The sequence below is a fragment of the Anabrus simplex genome, chromosome 14, assembly GCF_040414725.1.
Source record: "Anabrus simplex isolate iqAnaSimp1 chromosome 14, ASM4041472v1, whole genome shotgun sequence".
In the NCBI taxonomy this organism is placed as follows: domain Eukaryota; kingdom Metazoa; phylum Arthropoda; class Insecta; order Orthoptera; family Tettigoniidae; genus Anabrus; species Anabrus simplex.
In genome coordinates, this window is record NC_090278.1 from 20775860 (window position 1) to 20800280 (window position 24421).

The window sequence follows — 24421 nt, forward strand, 5'->3', positions numbered from 1 at the left end:
GCCCGCGGGAACAAAGTTTTGACCATAACTTGGTCTCCTACCTTTAAATTGGTGGGCCTCCGTCCACGATCATATCTTTCCCTAACCTTTTCATGAGAAACTTTAAGATTTGCCTTAGCCTTCTTCCAAAGATCACTAATATTATCTGGATCTATTGTCGCAGGTAGAATATCACTACGAGACCAAAGGTTAGAGAGCGGCATGTTGGGTACGAACTTAAGCATCAACGAAGCTGGAGTGAACTTATGAGATTCATGAACCGCCAAATTCAAAGCGAAGGCCAACCAATGCAGGGATGTGTCCCACCTGGAATGATCATCATGTTGATAGGCAACAAGAGCCGACCTCAGATTACAATTGACCGGCTCAGCCAGCATTAAGCCTTTTGTAAAGACTTTTGATGTTTTCTTGCCCATTTAAAACTTCCTTCTTGTGCCTCTTTGCTTTCTGTGGCATGACTTTACATTTCTCTTCCAGCTGTTTTAATTTCCTGTCAATCTGCACCAATTGCTGCTTTCATTTCTTAGTGCAGGGACAGAAGCTGTAGTTGTGGTCATCGGTCTGGTGATCTGAAAGATAATAGTAATTTTAACACAATGCCATGCAGCACACTAAAGTGTTATATTGCATAATAAATAGGAGTGGCAAGTACGGTAATTAGGAATGTAAATAATTTGTAATTTTTTAACAGTCCCTATGTTATATACTTACATCGTTTAGCAGAAGGTTCCTCATCAATCACATTCCCTTGGAAGTGGGCGCTCCGTTTCCTGTATCTGCAAACGAGGAGGAAAGTTAAGTAGGGTTGGGATGACATTTGCCAGCAATCGTCAGTGGTCATTTGATTCATACATGTACATAAGCGACTGTATTGAGTGGGATACCATTTACCTCTTTTCGTCCTCACAACCCACTGTTGAGTTAATTCCTTGTTCTTTAAAGGAAACCTGAAACATAATCCAAAAATTAATTACCCTCACTATCAGTATTTCGCTGTGTACGCATATAAAGGGTTTAATTGCAAACAGAAATCACAAAAATTGATCTTGGCTATCACTCAGTAATACTTAAAATACGATATATCTTTGGTTTAATTTGTCCGATCAATAGTGGCGATTTTGGGGTGGGGGTGGGTGAGGGAAGGCAGTCATCCCCTCATTTTGCAAAGAAAATATTAATTTTTATTCCATTTCAGCGGGCTGAAACTAGGAATTAGTAATAAAAAGGAAGCAATTTGTAAAAGCCCTGTTGTCATATCAGCTAATTATTTATTTTCTTTACTTAATTATTAGCGGAAATACACACAAAATAGCATTCGTTGCGGCTAACAGCAAGTAGAGGAGACTTTGCGTGTGCGTTGAGGAAGGGTAGCAGGGGTATATTTGTCCGTCTGGCAGTCTCCTTGGTGTCTGTTAGTTTCTGAGTAGTCAGATACTAAAAGAAGTTAATTGCAAAAACACACAGTACTTCTGTTTAATTGTAATGCATTTGCATATTGTTCCTTTGGTGAAAGTTTGTTTCTATAGTCTAGTATCGAATCAACATCTCAGACACTATTATTGTCAAAACCTTTACTTCTATGTGGAAATTCGCTCAGTGAGCATGAAAAGACTTACCACTTTCTAGCTTTTTCTTTCAGTTTTCATGCATATACACCGCCGCCCCCTAACCACTTTCCGATTTGTATGCTGGCATCTTTCTTTTCACTCCTAAAACTTATAAAAACCTACGAAATTAAACTGTCAGGCACTACCTCCCTGTCGCCTTGCGCCAACAAGCTTTGTTTTGACAACCTTTAACATGGCTGCCTTTTATGAGCTTGCTCCAGCAGGGATCGCTGATGTCAGGCATACAGCCCCTCTATGTTATTCTAGCTCATTGCTCCATTCATTATGTCTCCTACACGGTAACCCACCTCCACTTCCATTTAACTTCTTCTATTCTGCAGTAATCAGATGCCACAAATCTTCTGCATGCATTACATTAAAAATTACCACCTTCTACGTATCCCCCTGCCGCATTTCCATTTTCCTCTACACCTGCCATAATACTTCATTCTGGTTCCATTTCCTCCACATGCCTGACCACAGTAGCGGCGATTAGTGGGGGGGGGGGGGGTAATCAAAACTTAAAAAATGGTAAGTTTTTGTGCTCTCGGAGCGAACTTCCATGGAGAGGTAAAGGTTGACAATCTACCAACTTAACGATGCTAATAATAGATTCAGATTTTGATTCAATACTATAAAATAAAATTTTCACCAATGGAACAATATTACACATTACAGTTAAATAGAAGTGCGGTGTGATTATGCAGTTAAAATTCCTTTAGTAGTTGACCACACACCAACAGACACTAAAGAGACTGCGCCGGCCTGAGTGGCTCAGTGGCCTTCTGACCCCAGCTTGGCAGGTTCAATCCTGGCTCAGTCCGGTGGTGTCTGAAGGTGCTCAAATACGTCAGCCTCGTGTCTGTAGATTTATTGGCAAGAGAAGGAACTCCTGCGCGACTAAAATCCGGCACCTCGGCGTTTCCGAAAACCGCAAATGTAGTTAGTGTGATCAAAAGCCAATAATATTAATTAATTATTAAAGACACTGCGTGACTGACGAATGTGCGCAGCAAGCCTCAGTGGCATGACCTTGATTACCCTTTCTCACAGCACATGCAAAGTGTCCACTAGTTGCTGTGACGCTATATGAATCGGTTAGCCCCAACAAAGAGATATTTTATTCGTATTACCGTTAATAATTTTAAGAAAATGCGGAATGAATTAGCTGATATGACAACAGGGTTTGTTTTAATAATTCCTAGTTTCTGCCGGCTAAAATGGAATAAAAATATAACGTTTTCTCCACAAAGTGGAGGGGGGAAACAGACCCACTCGCCACTACTGCCTGACCAGAGCTTCAACCCCACCCTCTCCCAGTCACTTCTTCCTCCTACTACTACTCTACGTTTCCCTTTCCTCTTGCCCCACCGCTCCTCTGTAACACTTCCCTCTGCTGATCTTCCTGCAGTGACTCGAACCACCCCACCACGACCAACTCCCTAATGATAACCCTTAGCCCTCGTTGTCCTTGACTTTCCCTTTTGGCTGCCTACCTGCTCTCTGAGGATCGGAAGTGTGTTCGTTACGGGCACATTGACGGCCAGGGAACAAGGAGCAGAAGAAGGTACTCTATGCAGTAAGTGATTGAATCCTGGATTTGGTGCTGGTAAAACCAGATGAGCTCTATAGAGAAACCAAAGTAATAGGTGGTATTAGTGATCATAAAGCTGTTTTTGTGGTAATTAAAAATAAATGTGAAAGAAATGAAGAGATTAAAATTAGGACTATTAGGCAGTACCATATGGCTGATAAAACAGGCATGAGGAAGTTTTTAATAAGTAACTATGATCAGTGGAAAATGGTAAATAAAAATGTAAACAGACTCTGGGATGGGTTTAATGCAATTGTTGAGGAAAGTAAAAAAGGTTTGTACCTTTAAAGTGGTAAAGAATGGTAAAGATCCACCGTATTATAATAGAGAAGTCAGGAGACTAAGAAGAAGGTGCAGGTTGGAAAGAAATAGAGTTAGGAATGGCTGTGGAAGAAAGGAGAAATTGAAGGAAGTTACAAGGAAATTGAATCTAGCAAAGAAGTCAGCTAAGGATAACACGATGGCAAGCATAATTGGCAGCCATACAAATTTTAGTGAAAAATGGAAGAGTATATATAGGTACTTTAAGGCAGAAACAGGTTCCAAGAAGGACATTCCAGGAATCATTAATGACCGAGGGGAGTGTGTATGTGAGGATCACCAATAGGTAGAAGTATTCAATCAGCAATATGTAAAGACAGTTAGTTATAGGGATAATGTCCAGATATAGAAGGTGACTAATACTAAAGAAGTATTAAAATTTACCTATGACAACAATGACATTTACAATAAGATATAAAATTAGAGAACTAGAAAAGCAGCTGGAATTGATAAGGTTTTTGGGGGACATAATAAAGACAATGGGTTGGAATTTAGTATCATGTCTGAAGCACTTGTTTGATTATTGTTTGCATGAATGAACTTTACCAAATGAATGGAGAGTTGCTATAGTAGCCCCTGTATATAAAGGTAAGGGTGATAGATATAAAGCTGAAAATTACAGGCCAATCAGTTTGACATGCATTGCATGTAAGCTTTGGGAAAGTATTCCTTCTGATTACATAAGACATGTTTGCAAAATTAATAACCGGTTTGATAGAAGGCAGTTTGGGTTTAGGAAAGGTTATTCCACTGAAGCCTAACTTGTAGGACTCCAGAAAGGTATAGCAGATATCCTGGATTCAGGAGGTCAATTGGACTGTATCACGATTGACCTGTCTAAGGCATTTGATAGGGTAGATCATGGGAGACTACTGGCAAAAATGAGTGCACTTGGACTTGACAAATGAGTGACATATTGGGTTGCTCTGTTTCAGAAGAATAGAACTCAGAGAATTAGAGTAGGCCAAGCTTTACCTGTCCCTGTAATAATTAAGAAGGGAATTCCTCAAGGCACTATTATTGGACCTTCACGTTTTCTTATATATATATATATATCAATAATATGTGTAAAGGAATGGAATCAGAGATAAGGCTATTTTGCAGATGATGTTATTCTGTGCAGAGTAATGAATAAGTTACAAGATTATGAACAACTGCAACATTTCCTTGATAATGTTGTGAGATGGACAGTAGGCAATGGTATGATGATAAACGGAGATAAAAGTCAGGTAGTGAGTTTTACAAATAGGAAAAGTCCTCTCAGTTTTAATTACTGCATTGATGGGGTGAAAGTTCCCTTTCATGATCATTGTAAATACATAGGTATTTATATAAGGAAAGATCTTCGTTGGGGTAGTCACATAAATATGATTGTAAATAAAGGGTACATATCTCTGCACATGGTTATGAGTGTATTTAGGGGTTGTAGTAAGAATGTAAAGGAGGGAGCGTATTTGTCTCTGGTAAGACCCCAACTAGAGTATGGTTCCAGTGTATGGGAACCTCACGAGGATTACAAAAGAGTAGCGTTACAAATATGTTGCAATGTTTGAGCTGGGAAGACTTGAGAGAAAGGGAACGAGCTGCTCTACGAAGTGGTATGTTACAAGTAACTATTCTCATTTTGGTTCCGTATTGAAGTTGACGTATGTCTCAAGTATTATTACAATATTATAAGTCCACCTGTTCAATACAATACAATATGATCCACTATTTCATATGGTCAAAAAAAAAAAAATTTGACCATATGAAATAGTGGATCATATTGTATTGTATTGAACAGGTGGACTTATAATATTGTAATGAAGTGGTATGTTCTGAGCTGTCAGTGGAGAGGTGTGTGCGAGGACATCAGTAGACGAATAAGTTTGAGTGGTGTCTTTAAAAGTAGGAAAGATCAAAATATGAAGGTGAAGTTGGAATCCAAGAGGACGACTTGGGGCAAATATTCGTTTATAGGAAGGGGAGTTAGGAATAGGAATAACTTACCAAGGGAGACGTTCAATAAATTTCCAATTTCTTTGCAATCATTTACGAAAAGGCTAGGAAAACAGATAGAGTACCTGCCACCTGAGAGCCTCCCCTAAATGCAGATCAGTAGTGATTGATTTTATTTATTACCTACAATATATAATTTCTTCAGCTCAACCCAGCTATATTTGAGGTCGCTAGACCCACTAAGGCCATGGGATAAGGGCCGGCTGCCGCGTGATTTTTGAGATGAAAATCCCAACCCAGTATCGACGGGGATTCGATCCTCAGCTTTCCAATCAATCAATCAATCAATCAATCAATCAATCAATCAATCAATCAATCAATCAATCAATCAATCAATCAATCAAGCAATCAATCAATCAATCAATCAATCAATCAATCAATCAATCAATAAATACTGATCTGCATTTAGGGCAGTTGCCCAGATGGCAGATTCCCTATTTGTTGTTTCCCCAGCCTTTTCCTAAATGATTTCAAAGAAATTGGAAATTTATTGAACATCTCCCTTGGTAAGTTATTCCAATCCCTAACTCCCCTTCCTACAAATGAATATTTGCCCCAGTTTGTCCTCTTGAATTCCAAATTTATCTTCATATTGTGATCTTTCCTACTTTTGTAAACGCCACTGAAACTTATTCGTCTACTAATGTCATTCCACGCCATCTCTCCGCTGACAGCTCGGATTATGCCACTTATTACATGTGATAAAATTCATTTTTAGGTCCATATTGAAAATATTTGTATTAAATAACACATGTAAGTTTTAATATTCATCCACCTATTCAATACAATACAATTTTAAGGAATTAGGACATTGTCCTTATTAAAATTTTTGACATAAAATTAGTATATTGAAATGGTACATGTTTCGCCCATCAATAGTGGGCATCATCAGCCATATTTTCAACCTTAGAATAGATCAGGTACCTGATTGGAAATTATCTATAAATGCTGTTAAAAACTATGTCGTATAAAATATATTGGAGAAAACTATTACAATATAAAATGTAGTATGCTGTTATTTGACAATAATAATATTATAATAATATTAATATTGGAGTCTAAAATATGGCAGTTGTTTGAGGATTATGACATTATAGAAGATATTACAATGACAAGAAAAATCAGAAAATACATTCCATTTAGTTGTCAAATGGCGTATTGTTTAAAAAATAATAATTATGGAACGTTAAGCAATGGTAATGGTTGTTGGTTCTTGCAGTTAATAACTGTTGATGTTCATTTATTTGCTTGTAGATTTGAAGAGTTGTTTTTTATGGCCTGGTTCCTTTTTGAGTTGATATTAGCTGGAAATGTTGGTGCTGTAGGCTATATTAAAGTCTTTGTAGGCATCATTAGACCATCTTCTATGATGTGGTAAGAGTTTGTGATGTTGCTGCTGAGCATGTTAGTTGGAAGGGAACGTTGTTGTCATTAAGTGATTAGCCAAACGTATGATGAGTTCCCTTCGACCGCTGAGATGTTAGTTTACGTTGAGAGTTTTAGAGTAACTGGCAGTCACCGAGCTCTTACTACGCGTGTTGTGTAACCAACAACCTTTGCATACTGCTGACTGAATACGGTACTTCTGCCTTTTGAAGATCCTCACATACACACTCCCCTTGTTCATTAATTATTCCTGGAATGTCCTTCTTGGAATCTGTTTCTGCCTTAAAATACCTCTACATGCCCTTTAATTTTTCACTAAAATTTGTATGACTGCCAATTATGTTTGCCATCATGTTATCCTTAGCTGCCTTCTTTGCTAGATTCAATTTTCTATTAAGTTCCTTCAATTTCTCCTTACTTCCACAGCCATTTCTAACTTGATTTCTTTCCAGTCTGCATCTCCTTAGTCTCTTTATTTCTCTATTATAATAAGGTGGGTCTTTACCATTCCTTAGCACCCTTAAAGGTACAAACCTGTTTTTACATTCCTCAACAATTGCTTTAAACCCATCCCAGAGTCTGTTTACATTTTTAATTACCGTTTTCCACCGATCGTAGTTACTTTGTAGAAACTGCCTCATGCCTGCTTTATCAACCATATGGTACTGCCTAATAGTTTTACTTTTAAGAGCTTCCTGTCTATCACATTTATTTTTGACTATGACAAAAACAGCATCATGAACACTAATACCATTACTTCAGTTTCTCTATAGAGCTCATCTGGTTATATCAGCACCACATCCAGTATATTTTTCCCTCTGGTTGGTTCCATCACTTTCTGAATCAGCTGTCCTTCCCATATTAACTTATTTGCCATTTTTTGGTCATGCTTCCTGTCGTTCGCATTTCCTTCCCAATTGACTTCTGGTAAATTCAGATCTCCGGCTACAATCACATTTCTCTCCGTGTCGTTTCCTACACAGCTGATTATCTTATCAAATAATTCTGAATCCATGTCAGTGCTACCCTTTCCCGGTCTGTACACTCCAAATACATCAAGTTGCCTATTATCTTTAGAAATGAGCCTTACACCTAGAATTTCATGTGTCTCATCTTTAACTTTTTCATAGTTTACAAATTCTTCTTTCACCAGAATGAATACTCCCCCTCTCACCATTCCTATCCTATCTCTACGATACACACTCCATTCCCGTGAGAAAATTTCTGCATCCATAATATCATTTCTCAGCCATGATTCAACTCCTATTACAATATCTGGTAAATATATATCTATTAAATTACTTAATTCTACCCCTTTCTTTACAATACTTCTACAGTTCAATTATGTCACCCCTACTTGATTTCCAGTTCCCTGTTCACCGCTCCCTAGGCCACCCGGTTTCCCTGAATGTACCTCCCTATTACCCTTCCAAACAAATTTCCTAACTTATACGTACCACTGCGGAACGCAGATCCCTATCTCCTACCCATCCATTAGGATCTAGAAATTTCAATCCCTGTTTCCCACATACCCACTCTATGGTCTCATTTAAATCCCCAATCACCCTCCAGTCAGTATCCCTCCTACAAAGCATTCCACTAATAACAATCTCCGCTTTCTTAAATTTCACCCATGCTGCATTTATCAGATCCCACGCATCTCCAGGTATGCTGGTACTTATATCAGCTTGCCATACGTTGTTGGTACCAACATGAAACACTATCACCTTACACTTCCCCTCCTCCCTCTCTTCTACTTTCCTCAACATCTGCCTCACTCTAATTCCTGGATAGCACTCTACCCTGGTTCCCTTTCCTCCACACACTTTCCCCATGTGTCTAACGATGGAATCCCCCATGACCAGAGCCTCAACCCTACCCACCTCATTTGATCCCCTCCCCTCCTGGTCAACCCTATCTTTCCTGATAGCTGCAGAAGCTACTTCTTCCTCCCTTTTCTCCTTCCCATGACCCTGTTCCACCTGTCTTTTCCTATCCTGTACTCTACATTTCCCTTTCCTACCTTTACCCTACCTCCTACTGCCACACATCTCAGCAACAGTTCCCTGTCCCTCATCTTCCCTCTGTTGTTCTACCTGGAGTGAATCGTACCGTTCCAGGTGGGAAGTCGGCACCTAAGGCGCTGAGGTATTCATACACGCAATAACAACAACAACAACAACAACAACAATAATAATAATAATAATAATAATAATAATAATAATAATAATAATAATAATAATAATAATAATAATAATAATAATAAAAATGTTCTGTCAGTTTATCTCTCCTTCCATGGCTGTCTACATACGTTACGACTTATGGACCCTCTGTCGTATTATTTTTCTCCCCTGAAGCAACTGATGTCGAATTTGTGTATTCCCATCTGTTTTACTCGGAGAGGTTCCTTCTCTGTTACAGGTCCTCATTGGGTCAGACATAGCGGGGCTTTACACCCAGTGCTCTTTACAATAAGTGTCGTATATTTCGGAGTTGTCAGTGTTAATACATCCTTTTCTAAATTCAGCCTCTTCTACGGAATCTTAGAAATCATATTTGTTCTTCAAGCGTTTGTTTTAAGTGATTAAACTACATTAAAATATCCGGTTCTGTTTCGAAGTGGCAGGTATGTTGTTATATAAGACACGTATTAGCCAGTTGTACACGTTAACCGTTAATTTGTGTTACAGATCTTCATTGAGGAATTGAGATTTCTGACATTTTACACTGTGTTTATAACCTTTAACATTTTGTCGGTAATGTTCAAGTTTCAATAATTTATTTTTGTGAAACTTGTAGATCTCAATCGAGAACCGTATTAAGTTCATACTAATCCTTCTCAGTTTCGGCATTCTGGCCTAATATATTTTATATTTAATGGTTTTAATTTTCATAAATTTAATTTTTAGATGGTTATTTGAGAAAGAACTTACAAGATGTAGTGTATAATTTTAAGTATTTTGTTGATATGTTATTTACATCTGTTTGCGAATTAAAAATGACGCTGAGAATGTTGAGTTCTTCTTTACATTGTAAGCTGCAAAGTATGGTAGTAGGATTCGAACTCTTGAGAGTTGTTCCGTTGAGGTTATCTGTAATATTGTCTGAATATATAGAATTTTTGGTATATAAGTGTTGTTATGTAGATTCTTCTGTATCATATCATTACCCCACAATAAGTTAGCAGTATGTAGAGATTGTTGGTTACAAGGATAATGTCCAGATAGAGGAGGTGACTAATACTAAAGAAGTATTAAAATTCACCTATGACAGCAATGACATTTACAGTAAGATGCAAGAGTTGAAAACTAGAAAAGCAGCTGGAATTGATAAGATTTCAGGGGATATACTAAAGACAATAGGTTGGGATATAGTACCATTTCTTAAGTACTTGTTTGATTATTGTTTGCATGAAGGAACTTTACGAAATGAATGGAGAGTTGCTATAGTAGCCCCTGTATATAAAGGAAAGGGTGATAGACATAAAGCTGAAAATTACAGGCCAATCAGTTTGACATGCATTGTATGTAAGCTTTGGGAAAGCATTCTTTCTGATTATACAAGACATGTTTGCAATATTAATAACTGGTTTGGTAGAAGGCAGTTTGGGTTTAGGAAAGATTATTCCACTGAAGTCCAACTTGTAGGATTCCAGCAAGATATAGCAGATATCCTGGATTCAGGAGGTCAATTGGACTGTATTGCGATTGACTTATCTAAGGCATTTGGTGGGGTAGATCGTGGGAGACTACTGGAAAAAAAGAATGCAATTTGACTTGAAAAAAGAGTGACTGAATGGGTGGCTCTGTTTCTAGAAAATTGAACTCAGAAAATTAGAGTAGGTGAAGCTTTATCTGTCCCTGTAAAATTTTAAGAGGGAAATTCTTCAAGGCAGTATTTTTGGAACTTTATGTTTTCTTATATATATATATCAATGATATGTGTAAAGAAGTGGAATCAGGGATAAGGCTTTTCGCAGATGATGTTATTCTGTACAGAGTAATAAATAAGTTACAAGATTGTGAGCAACTGCAAAATGACCTCGATAATGTTGTGAGATGGACGGTAGGCAATGGTATGATGATAAATGGGGATAAAAGTCAGGTTGTGAGTTTCACAAATAGGAAAAGTCCTCTCAGCTTTAATTACTGTGTTGATGGGGTGAAAGTTCCCTTTGGGGATCATTGTAAATACCTAGGTAAAATATTTTATTTATTTATTTATTTATTTATTTATTTATTTATTTATTTATTTATTTATTTATTTATTGTTTGTTTGTTTGTTTGTTTGTTTGTTTGTTTATTTGGTGGGACTCAGGCTATGAAGCCTGATATTCTGTCCGACCATACAAACACCTACATGAAGAGTTAAATATACACTAAATTATGTACAGTTTAATATCTTAAGGTATCAATTATATGTTTTAAATAACCTAATAACTCAGCTATGATCTAGTCCTACTATGTTATAAGAAATTATTATTATTCATTAACCAGGTTTGACAGAGTTTCTTAAAGTGGAGGTGGTTTGACACGCTCCTAATTTCAGCAGGTAGGGAATTCCAAATTCGGCTGGCGGTGACTATAAATGATCTACTGTACCCAGTTGAGCATTGAATGGGAATGCTTAGTACTGTGCTGGATGATGATCTGGTAGGAATACTAGAAGGGGATGCTAGGTAATGGAATTGTGTGGCAAGGGATTCAGGTGTGTTAAGGTTCAGTATATGATGTCACAGGGAAAGAGTGTGTAAATTTCGTCGCTCTCTTAAGTGTAGCCATGAAAGCCTACCAAATGCGGGAGAAATATGGCTAAACCTTGGTATATCTGAAATTAATCGAACGCATGCGTTATGTGCCTTTTGGAGCTTGATGGAAAGTGAGGTGTTCAGGTTACTGTATACTACGTCACATTAGTCGAATATTGGCATTACCATACTTTGGAAAAGCAGTTTTCTTACATTTTGGGGGAGTAAATCTCTGAGTTTTTTAAGGGAATGTAAGGAATAAAACACTCGTTGACATATATCTGTTACATGATCGTTCGAACTAAGGTTTTTATCCATTATCATCCCTAAGTTTTTAACTGAGTCTTTGAATTGTAACCGAGAGCCTCTTAATGTTACCAAGTGGGTATGGACATCTGTAAGTCATGCGTGGGTTTTTTGGGTAGCTAAAAGAATACACTGCGATTTTTGGGCATTGATTTTTAGTGCATGGTCATCGGCCCACCTACATATTCTTCCTAGGTCGTCATTCATATTATTTATTGCAGTCGGTAAGTCACGAGGATGTGCATGTGTATATATCTGTATGTCGTCTGCGTACACATGATATTGACATTGTTTAATTACTTGTGTTAGTCCTGAAATGAAGATTGAAAATAGGAGTGGCGCTAGCACTGACCCCTGTTGTATTCCAGTCTCTACATATTGCCATGAAGAGAAATTTTCACCTGTAGATACACACTGCCGGCGATCAGAGAGGTAGGAATACATCCAGGATAGTGTGCTTTGTGAGAAATTAAGAGCACGTACTTTTGCTATTAGTATGTCCGTGTCAATGCAGTCGAAGGCCTTACTAAGGTCTAAAAGAGTTAAAACAATAACTTCTCCCTTATCCATAGCTACTCGTATGTTGTTTCTAACTTTAAGCAGTGCAGTAGTTGTGCTATGATTGCTTCTCAAACCAGACTGGTATTTGTCAAGAGGCATTTTATTATTTAAATATGCAGTTATTTGTCTGTGAACTATTTTCTCCAAAATTTTGGATAGAAATTGTAAAATGCAAATGGATCGAAAGTCTTTGGGTTCCACGGGATTGGTGGTCTAGGGGAGTTGTCGAACAATTGCATATTTCCAAAGGGAAGGGAATATGCCGGTTATCAGTGAGGTGTTAATGATGTGGGTTAGAGTTGGTAGGATTACGTCTAGAGTTTTTAACAGTAACTGTGGAACAATCTCGTCACATCCTGTTGCAGTTGTCTTTATTGACCCTGCAATTTTTCTCACTTCTGCAGGAGTTACGAGGGAAAAATATAACTGTTCTCCTCCATTGTTAGTATTGCCATTGTGTAGAATTTTGTTAATCGTATGTTCTTTTGTTGTCTCGTCAATGTTAATGGGTCTTGTAGTAAAGTATTGGTTTAAATCATCCAGTGATAGTTTAATGTCAGCAGTATGTATTTTATTTCCACCTATGCCCATTTTTTTAACGGTTTTCCAGATTGTTGTTGTGTTTCGGGGTAGCAAAATGTTCTGTGAGTGTCTTATTTTAGCATTCCTTACGGCCCATGTGGTCCTGTTACGAAGGGTCTTGTACAGGTCAAAGGAATGATTTTCATTGGGGTAATCACATAAATATGATTGTAAATAAAGGGTACAGATCTCTGCACATAGTTATGAGAGTATTTAGGGGTTGTAGTAAGGATGCAAAGGAGAGAGCTTATTTGTCTCTGGTGAGACCCCAACTAGAGTATGGTTCCAGTGTATGGGACCCTTACCAGGATTATTTGATTCAGGAAGTGGAAAAATCCAGAGAAAAGCAGCTCGATTTGTTCTGAGCGATTTCCGACAAAAGAGTAGTGTTACAAAAATGTTGCAAAGTTTGGGCTAGGAAGACTTGGGAGAAAGGAGACGAGCTGCTCGACTAAGTGGTATGTTCCGAGCTGTCAATGGAGAGATGGTGTGGGAGGACATCAGTAGACGATTAAGTTTGGATGATGTCTTTAAAAGTAGGGAAGATCACAATATATAGATAAAGTTAGAATTCAAGAGGACAAATTGGGGCAAATATTCATTTATAGGAAGGGAGTTAGGGATTGGAGTAACTTACCAAGGGAGATGTTCAATAAATTTCCAGTTTTTTTGCAATCATTTAAGAAAAGGCTAGGAAAACAACAGTAGGGAATCTGCCACCTGTGCGACTGCCCTGAATGCAGATCAGTAGTGATTGATTGATTGATTGATTGATTGATTGATTGATTGATTGATTGATTGATTGATTTCCAGTATTTAGTCCTCATATTTTCCTCAGCAGTAGGCTGCCTCTCTTTCGTACCGTAACATTTTTCCAGATAATTATTGGTGTGTAAAAAGATCTTCCTTGGGGGTGAGTGGCAGTGAGTTTGCATGGGTTCGAATTCCATGATCGGCAACCCTGCACGTGGTTACCATGGTTTCCCTATTTTCTCATTATTTAACCTTAATTAATGTCCCTGTCTTCATAATCCTTGCTCTTCAATCAATCAATCAATCAATTAGTCAATCAATCAAACAATCAAGCACTACTGTTCAGCATTTAGGCCAGTCGCCCAGATGGCAGATTCCCTATCTGTTGTTTTTCCTAGCCTTAAATGATTACAAAGAAATTAACTGTATTAAAAGACATGTAAAACTGGAGGATTTTGGCTATGATCGTAGCATCAGTCATAGAAAACTCAAAGTCCTATAGGTTTGATCATGATATCAACAGTCATCTAAAATTTTTGGTCTTTTCTGTATGATCATAATATTGATAGTCGTGTAACATTACAAGCTTGTTGCTTAGTCCGTTGACAAATAACCTAAGTAGCAGTGACAGCAGTACGGTAATATATTTTTCTGTCCTGTGTTCCAGTGTAAGGTTTTTGGAAGTAATCAGCAACCCCAGTACCTTCTAACTACTTCAGATGCAGTGTGAAATGGATCAGGAAGTAAAGATCAAAGAGGAACCAGTTTGGCTTAAAGAAACAACAAATGCATCACTTGTAAGTCTCATTACAGATAAGTTTATAGAGATAGTAGCTGAATAAGTTTGGCAGGAGCAAAATTTACTGTGAGCTTACCCATTATTAACAGCAGCAGTCTCCATTTTCTAGATGGACATCTAGGCATGGTAGGTCTCTCTCTGTTTTTTTGTGTGAGAAAACACCACAGTGTGCTAACCAAGGCTGCCAACACTTAGGAATTATAAATAACAGTATTGATGTACATCTATGGATTTAGCTAGTGACAAAATCATTGTTCATGAGACAAGGACAGGGATTCTGGTGGTGTAAGCCCCCAGATTAGGGCTACTGTGTGATCAATTTATCTGTAGCATTGAGTATTCTGTGTTTTATAGTGGCAGAAGCTGTATTAATGTTGTGGGCTTGACAGCGAATGAGCCTTTCCAGCTTGCGACAAAGTTGGGATAGGCAGTGTCTCAAGGTCAAAGCTTCAGGGCATTCCATGTGTTAAATACCCAATGTCTGACTGTGTGTTGTTAACTGATTACCTCTGTTGGTTACTGAAATGTATGTCTGAAGGGTGTGTAGTTATGAATTTATTCTGCATGGTTTCATAATGGAATCATTGTGGGATTGACATCATTTCCCATCATATGTCAGCCAATTGCAGTGCTAGTAGTTGCTGAAGTGATGCAAAATGGTGGGTGCTAGATTGAATTAGGTTATGGCCAGTATTTCCCTGGCTCTCATGGTGAACATATTTTTCTTCAAAAATAAATTCCAGGTAAGAGTTGCATCATTTAAACATCTTTACGATGTTACTAATGTTGAGTGAGCACATAGTAAAATTCTGCCTTGACAGTTTACTGTGAGTATAGCTCATCTAAAGAAAACAACCTGATGAAGGCGGAGATGCAGTGGAATATTTTCGAGAAGGAGCAAGATATTTTCATGACCTATCCTTGCCCTGTCTGTTGCTACTCTAATCACAGTCCATTGCAATCTTCTGAGTTTGTGGCTTTCTGTTCAATGGCTCTTCTTCTGATAGCTCAGAAAGTAAAATGGTGACATATTAATTTCATGTTGGTGAGTGTGATTCGGGTTCGGTCTAGAGGTATTTGATGAAGCTGAATTATCCCAGCACATGTCTGTAGTTATACTGGCATGAAAGTGAACTCCTGAACATCAATCTGGCAACTCAGAGTCTTTGAAAACCTGGAAAGTTGGAAGAGAGATGTTGAGTGAATCACTGTGACTTGACATTAAGAATCTGTGGCAAACACTGTGAACTGCTGATTTATAGATGATATATTGCTCAGAAGTTTCTTAATGCTAAAATTCAGCAATTAATGTACACTGTTCTGAGAATAAATGTCTGCTTGTTGAATAATAAGTTACAGGCACTTGAGTAGAGAATGGTGTCTAAATATATCCAAGATGTGAGGATAATTTTGTACTCCACCTTTGATATTTTTTTTGTTCTGTGTCAACTTCATCCTAACATTTGAGTGCACTCCTGATCAAGAACTCTAGGTTTGGTATTTCTTATAATGCTACTGCATCACACTTGTACAAATATCAAAATTATGTTAAACATTAGTGTGCCAATATCGGGAACTGTTTGTAAGTTTGATAAGGTTGGAATTGGATTAATCTGCACTTTTCACCATCAGTATAAAAATTACTTTGGTTGCTCTGATTATAAAAGATGATCGTTGGCCCATTGTACTTTTTTAATGCTCGAATATACTCCAATACTACCGCACCCCCATTAGAACCACATGTTAATAATTATTACTCCTATCTTTACTAGTGTAACAGAAGATAAATCACAAATCTTTAATCAGTGTTTTTGAGACTGGATACAGCAGTCTGCTAAACAGAATGTCGGGGCCGATGACCTTCGATGATAGGCCCCTTAAAACAAAAGGCATCATCATCATAAACAGAATGTCAATACAGCTGTGATTACTCTGGGTTATCCTCACATCCACAATCTGCTGGAAGATATGCATGTATTAGAAAGAGCAGATTTGCCTATATGGGAGATAAAATAGCTCAAAATTTTAATATAATTTCTCTCAAAATAAGTATTTTGCCCAGATGTTGAATTCATTTAGAAAGGAAAAAAGAGTGATTAGCTCATTTTATTCCTCAAGTACAGATCAGAGTCTATGTTACATAGAGAACCATGTCTAAGGACTCTAGAATGCATGATTTCTGAGAATATTTTTTTTAATATGCCCCTTCGTAGTGGGCTCAGACCCTTTCAAGGACTTAAGACACATTAAAAATGAACTTTTCTGTCCTCTTTGTCATTATTTCCCTCTCCGTTTTGTGCATCTTTTTTCATCCTTTCCATAGCTTGGTTACTGTTCTCTTTCTTCTATACTGAATGCATTAAGTTGGTATATCCTAGCATTTTATACTTTAATACACATTTATTAGTAAGTGAACTTATATTAGAACATATGCTTTTGATTACAGTCCCTCCCCCACCGCTTTAGTGCCGATGAGGTTTTATGAATCCAAGTGAGAAATTTAAAAGTGTCGTAGTAGATTATGGAAGAGCTTCTGAAGCTGTGGATGTACACTCCAACACTCCTGACCCTCCACTGATGTTGTTCTTATCCCCACAGTTCTGCACAGGAAACTACATAACATCTTTGTAGTGCTACAACATTTCATTTGTAGTTGTTTGAGTTTGGACTACAAAGTATATGCTAAGAATAAAAAACAATTTAGAACATGTTTAACACTTGGAAGTGGTTCAAACAACCTGTAAGATGATTAATATGATTAGACATATTTATTTATTTATTTATTTATTTATTTATTTATTCATTCATTCATTCATTCATTCATTCATTCATTTATTTATTTATTTATTTAAAGCATGATGAAAGGAGGAATATCAGCTATTTACAAAATATACACACACTCAAGTTTGTAAAAATATTCACAATACTATGTCCGGATGGTTAATCCACTCAATGGCTTCTTGTGTTAGGTTGTGGAGGTTTTTCATTGAGCCTCTAAATGCTCTGAGGGGACATTCGAGCACTATATGATCTGTGTTTTGCTGTTCTTCCCTGCAGTCGCAATGAGGAGAGGACTTCCATCCCCACTTGTTCAGTATTGCTCTGCATCTTCCCTGGCCAGTCCTTATCCTATTCAGTATACACCACTGTCATAGAGGTGAATGAAAGCTTGCAGGCTGCTCCCATGGAGATTTAATGAAGTAATGATGTGTCAGGCTTTTTTGGCCCTGCCAATGTTTGTTCCATGCATCTAGTACTTTCAAGCAATTTTCTTGCAGATTAATTGCTGTTGCCACGATGGTTGTCTGGACTGTAATCGCTGTGGTAATAATACTGGACAATCTGAATGTATTGGTAACAGTGGGTTGTTTTCAATTTTCCTCCATGTGTTCGGCAATGACAGATCTTCTTTGGGGTGGGGGTGAAATGTTACTTAGAACCGATAGCCAGTGCATGTTAGTAGATCAACTACACCCTGTGATGAGGCGCATTGCTTGATTGAGGTGCGTGTCAATTATTTTAGTGTAAGCACTGTTTAACCATGTAGAACAGCAGTATTCTGCAACTGAGTACGAAAGAGCCAGAGTTGTGGATCTAAGGACTGTTGACTTCTATAATGTTTTGTTCCGGGTTTTAATTTTAGCTGCTACATTTTTGAGATGCATTTTGTATGTTAGTGATCTGTCCAGGGTCACCCCTAGGTATTTAGGGTTACTGCAGTATTGGAGAATCTCATCTCTGAAACTGACTGTAGGACTGTAATTTGCATGTTTGTTCGGCAGATGGAAAGTTGAAAGAACAGTCTATTGAGGATTCAGTTGAAGAGAATTGTGTTCGATGTATTCATCCAATATCTTCTGATCTGATGTTAATGTTGCTTCAGCTTCGGGGAAGCTTTTATCGTGGGCTATCAAGGCAATATCATAACCTTAAATAAATTTCTTAGACTTGGTAGAAGATTGTATGTGTACAAATTAAAAAGGGGTGGAGACAGCACAGATCCATGTGGGAGCCCATCATTTATTTTGTGCACCTTACTTGCAGAGTTTTCTGAAAACACTTGGAAAACATATTGCTCAGCATATTGCCCATTATAGTGGTTAGTTTCCAACAAGGGGTGACACTAATGAATTTGAGCAGCAGTTTGTCATGCTAAACCATATAATAAGCAGCAGTTAGGTGTAAGAAGACACCCATGCTTATCAACTTCTTCTCAAAACCATTTTCGATTTGAGTTGCTACTGCTAGCACCTGTTCCTCACATCCTCTTCCTGGTCTAAATCCAGCTAGTTCTATAGGGACAACCTTGTTGATGGCTTAGGAGATTCTATGGTGAATCAGTCCCTCTAGCAGCTTGAATATTAAACTAAGCAGTGCAATAGGGAAGTAATTTTCACCTTTTGAAGGGTCTTTGTTTGGCTTTACTATAGCAATGATCTTGTTTTTCTTGAATAGTGGTGGCAGATAACCTGCTTCTACAATGTTGGAAAAGAAGGTGTTCAACCATCTGACAGTAACTGGACCACAGTGTAACAGAAATTCGGGATAAATGCCACCAACACCTGCTGCCTTTCCAGGTTTCATGCACTTCATTGCTTCTATAGTCTCTTCTAGTTGAAAGGGTCTACTGTTGCTCACGTGCGCAGAATTTACCTCCTCATTAATCTGCACGTGTTCCCTGGGTGGTGCTAAGTGAGGAACAATAATCACGATGAGACCGAACTGCCTTAAACAACCTCTCTGTCAAAGATTAAGGAGGAAAAATACCCAAATAGGTCTTTCTCAGGACCCTCATGTTCGTAAAATTGGACCCTCACTATAAATTTACCAACTTAACGTAGAGGGTATAAGTAGAGCAAAATGTGAATATTTATCCAAAAGCTTGAATAATCATCAAATTAGACATATGAAAACAGTTCATATGATTTAGTGTTTATGTCTATGGCAACTTCCTTCCAAATTCTAAGCGAGATGGCCCCAATTCTGCCCCTGGTAGGATATCTTCTGATGTGGATAGAAAATGTTTCTCATTTTATATTTGGTTCTCACTCTCACCCTTTCCCTGACATAAGGAGTGAGTTGTAAGCCTTTGGTTTTAACAATCCTCTGCTGGTAGAAATCTTCCTTAACATTTGTGAAATTTTGAAAGTAACTGTAATACTGGCAGGTCATGAATTATCATGCCCACTTGTTGGTGACTTTAGTTGTAGATGTCTGTTATGTGCATAATTAATATATCTTATTTTCCACAGGAAAATAGTGAACATGTATCAGAAGTGATAGCTCTGAAACAAGAAGCCAAATCAGAGTTAACAGAGCCAGAGTCAACACAGGAAAACTCTCTTGAGGTAATGTATATGATTTGATATGCCATTGTCAGGTAATGAAAATAGTTAGAAAATGGCTCAAATGATAGCAGTGGTTGACCCTTCATTTTAATGCATACGACTGATAGTCCTACATGAGTTTGAGTGTTTACTTACCTAATTTCACTTTTCCTTGAAGTTGTTCCGCGATCTTCCATTATGTACTGTGCAGCCTTTAGGATTGCTCCAAAGATCTATACGGTATATCATTTGGGAGCTGGTATCATTCCTTGTAATACTTTTGACTTCGCAAATAGTTTGAAACACAGAGTTGCTATGAGATAGATTTTCTGTTACTGTTACTGGATATTTTATAGTTGCTTCCAAATGAAACACCTGTGTAATCTTATTGATTATAAGCAAGTGTACCTGTGCAGCACTATGGAATTCTACATTGTATACATTGTATATGGATATTGAAGTAAATTACTGTACATGCAGTAAATAAGAGTTTTTTTAAATTGCATGTCACTTAGCATTATCCAGAAACCGCAGGGTGAAGTTCCAGTATGTTGATTCCAATGTAAGGTGCGATTAACAGAGTTTTAATGATAAGGGCAAGCTTTCATTATAATGGGAGGCCCCATTACCTTCTACTCAGTCACAATCTATTTGGGGTGTTTTCGTTACAATGGCAAGCGCCCTTTCCTACTTCCAGACACATTACATTTGAAGAGATTTTATTATAATAGCAGTCACCTTACCTACTGCCAGTTGAAACTGAGTTGTGCTGTCATCATTTAACGTCAGGCCCCTTTTTTAATGACAATTACACGGAGTTGGTGAGTTTCCATTATCATAGCAATGCCAGAATGCTTAATGCTAGTCACATTTTAGATATATAATTTCGGACACACTTGCCTACTCCGAAACACCATCGGTTACAGGAGTTTTGAACAGAATTGCTTACTCCCTTGACTTCTGCCAGTTAGATCGGGAAGAGAGTTATTCATTACAATGATAGTTCCTCCTTACTGATGCCAGTTACACAGGAGTTGGAGAAGGATCCCATTCCTGTTGCCAGTCAGTGTCAATGTAGAGAGTAATGATGTCATTAGCAGATGCCCTTCTGCTGAGAGTCACTATCGATTTGTAAAATATTAATTATATTGGCAGGCACACCCTTTTTACATTGCTACAAATATACTTCAATGAATGTATATAGATTGATTGCATGTTTACAATATTACAAACCCTCATTTGCAGATTAACTGCTGCTTAAGAATACATCATATCGAGAAAGCGTTGTACCATAAGACACCTTATTTAGCATTCTAAGTGGCTGGTCTTAGGATATATGCTCCTGTCTCATCTATTTATGGGTAAAATTTGAGTTAGAAACGTTGAATAGGGTGAAATTTTGATAAGGTTTTTTCACAGTGCATTATGTATGGTTACTAATGTGATTGCTACAACCATAGAATTTGGCTCACGTAATTGGATGGGCCAATGTTCGTGTTGAATTAGATGATTCTGTCTTTTGTATAAGTCATTCAGACTACAAACTGTTATATGTGCAGAGAGCAGAATATAGGTATATTCTACAAATAGAGACAAACGTAACAGATAAGGAATAGAGATATAATAAGAGATCATAGGACCAAAATTGTTGATCACTCCAAATTGAATGGAGATTGTGCCATCCATTTTGTGATAGGACTTACTGTTTATCCATGAAATGCCTTGAAAGATATTCTGCACTGTCATTAAAATTGCCTCCATACTTTGATATTCTTCAGGGATAAAGAGTGAAAATTTTAAGATCTTGGAAATTCTCGGTCAGTTACAGGCTAACAACTTTCATTATAATTTGCATCCACCTTATTCAATACATAAAAACTGTTGTATAGATGAAATTACGACATATATTTCAATCAAAACTAGTTTCGACGCCTCTCTGCGTCATCATCAGCTGATATAGGTTCTTGGAAAAATTGGCAATCACAAGTTTATCTACGTCAAATTGAACACAATTTAAAACCATATTAACAACTTAAAACTGTGTTACGATTATACTGTCTCAAAGTCCGTATTTTCTACAAGTCCGAGACTTGCGAGTCTTAAACCATAAATTGATGAAAATATATGCAAACCGGTTTGCTTACTTATAAAATAACGTGAATTTGAAATACCAACAACTTCAAAGTAAAATAGTCTTGAAGAAACATTAGCTTAATTTAACCCACTTCTTAAAACGTTACATAGAATCATAGTAAAATACTTCAATAAAATCTTCAGAGTCGCTTTATTAGAGCAATCCTAGTGAGGTGGGAATGAGTAATCGGTTCTTTAAGATGTTAACAAGTACAACGTTCCCAGTTCAATGCGGACCTGTAATAATAGGAATGTAATAAACTATCACTTAACTGAAGAGGTAATATATAAAATTACGTCTTCTAATGTAAACGTTTTTACGTGACTCACCTCAAAAGATCGCTGTCCATGCGGAGCACAATGAAGCGTAGTGAGCAGTGTTGTGATAGTAATCAAGTGTCCAAGGTTGGTCGGGACCGAAGGGGGAGATAGGGGAAAGTGAGAGGAGCAACTGAGGAACGGCGACTTGTTGGAGCTCCGGAGGGCGTGGTCGTAAAAAGCAACTAGAAAAGCTATTACGCATAATATGAAACACCGTCCTATTGAGCGGGATATGTACATTTAAAAAAACTCAACATGGAAATCAAATAGAATATTTGATTTTTCAGAAATTTCATTTAAATTAAAGTTTGGATTAAAATACTGTTCCAGGTGTATATAGCAACCCTCCGTAACATCCAGCAAACTTCCTTTTCCTATGTTCTCCAAGATCTCAATGTCCTATTCTATAGATGTGAATTTATGCTTTAGATCATGTACATGCTTGCCTACCACGGAAAACCTGTTATAATTTACGGCATTAGTATGTTCCGTGTATCTAATTTTAAAACTTTGTCCTGTTTGACCTAGATATGTGCACCCACTGTCGTTACATTTAAATCTATACACACCCGATTTGGAATATGGGTTTGATCTATTAACTGAGGCTGAATTGTGCAATACAACTGTATTATTATCAGTACAAAACGAAACCTTTACATTGTGTTTCTTGAAAATATTAGTAAACTTATATATATCATTATTATAAGTAAATACTGCGAACGGCTTTTGATTAGGTTTGTCTTTGGGCAAAGTGGTTTGTAAACAGTACCTGAACGGTACCCAACGCAAACTCTACAATGCCAATTAAAACAAACATTAAAGAATACATCCTTCCTCTTTGCCGAACAGGAGAAGCAAAAACTAGTAAATATGAACCCGGCCGTTCCAACAGCAAGAGCACTCCCCAAGATCCACAAGGCTGGGGTTCCCATTCGGCGCATAATATATTACAGACCCAGTCCTCTATACAAATTGGCTAAGTTCATTCAGAAATTCCTTAAGCAACACTATAGATTTACGGCAAACAAATCCATGAAGAACTCAATGGAATTGGTTAATAAATTGAGCAATTTTAAATTACAAGCTCACCATACCTTACATTAATTTGATATCGTCAACATATTTCTGAGTATTAGAACCAATAAGTTGCTTCCTATTGTTTTCAAGAATCTAAGATCCTACAGTCAGCTAAGTGAACTTGAAATACATTACTTGTAAATAATAACTACTTCGTCTTTGACAAGGTCATTTATAATCAGGATGGATTGGCAATGGGATCTTCGGCCTCGGGAATCTTGGGAAAGATTTACCTGGATTCTTTGGAGACATACATGATGGAGAACAACAGAGAATTTGACAACATTCTGTTTTGGTCTTGATTTGAGGACGGTACATTAGTAATTTTAGACGAACGTGTTAGGGACGCAACGTCTACTCTAGCTGTACTTAATAACATTGACCCACAGATTCAATTTACTTTGGAGTGAGAAAGTAATGAATAAATTAATTTTCATGACTTAAAAATCAACAGATCAGATTCTTCTTTTGCTTATAGTATTTTTAGAAAGCCTACACATACGGCAGTCACTATTAGACAAGACTCAGAATACCCACCGAGTCAAAAAAAACTCTACACACAATAGTTTAGTAGAACAGGCTTTTAGGATCCCCATGACAAAAGCTAATTTGCATAAAGAACTCAGTATAATCCGTTCAATGGCTAAGGTGAAGTGAATGCTTTATTGAACATATCATCAACAAGTTCAGGTACCATTTACGAACCACCTTGCCCGAAGACAAATCTAATGAAAAGGCATTCGCAATATTTACTTATAATAATGATATATATAAGTTTACTAATATTTTCAAGAAACACAATGTCAAGGTTTCGTTTTGTACTGATAATAATACAGTTGTATTGCACAATTCAGCCTCAGTTAATAGATCAAACCCATATTCCAAGTTGGGTGTGTATAGATTTAAATG

At 37.4% G+C, this 24421-nt stretch overlaps 2 long non-coding RNA genes across 2 annotated transcripts; one reads left to right on the plus strand and one right to left on the minus strand.

Moving 5' to 3' along the window:
* Nucleotides 1–443: 443 nt before the first annotated feature.
* Nucleotides 444–948, minus strand: LOC137503033 (uncharacterized). Its single transcript, XR_011019005.1, has 3 exons — nt 892–948; nt 712–776; nt 444–569 (listed from the first exon to the last, which is right to left on the minus strand). It is a non-coding gene; the product is annotated as an uncharacterized lncRNA (long non-coding RNA).
* An 8619-nt stretch (nt 949–9567) lies between these two features.
* LOC136885380 (uncharacterized) lies at nt 9568–19993 on the plus strand. The gene is made up of 4 exons (XR_011018952.1): nt 9568–9662; nt 12269–12391; nt 14523–14652; nt 19907–19993. It is a non-coding gene; the product is annotated as an uncharacterized lncRNA (long non-coding RNA).
* Nucleotides 19994–24421: the final 4428 nt, after the last annotated feature.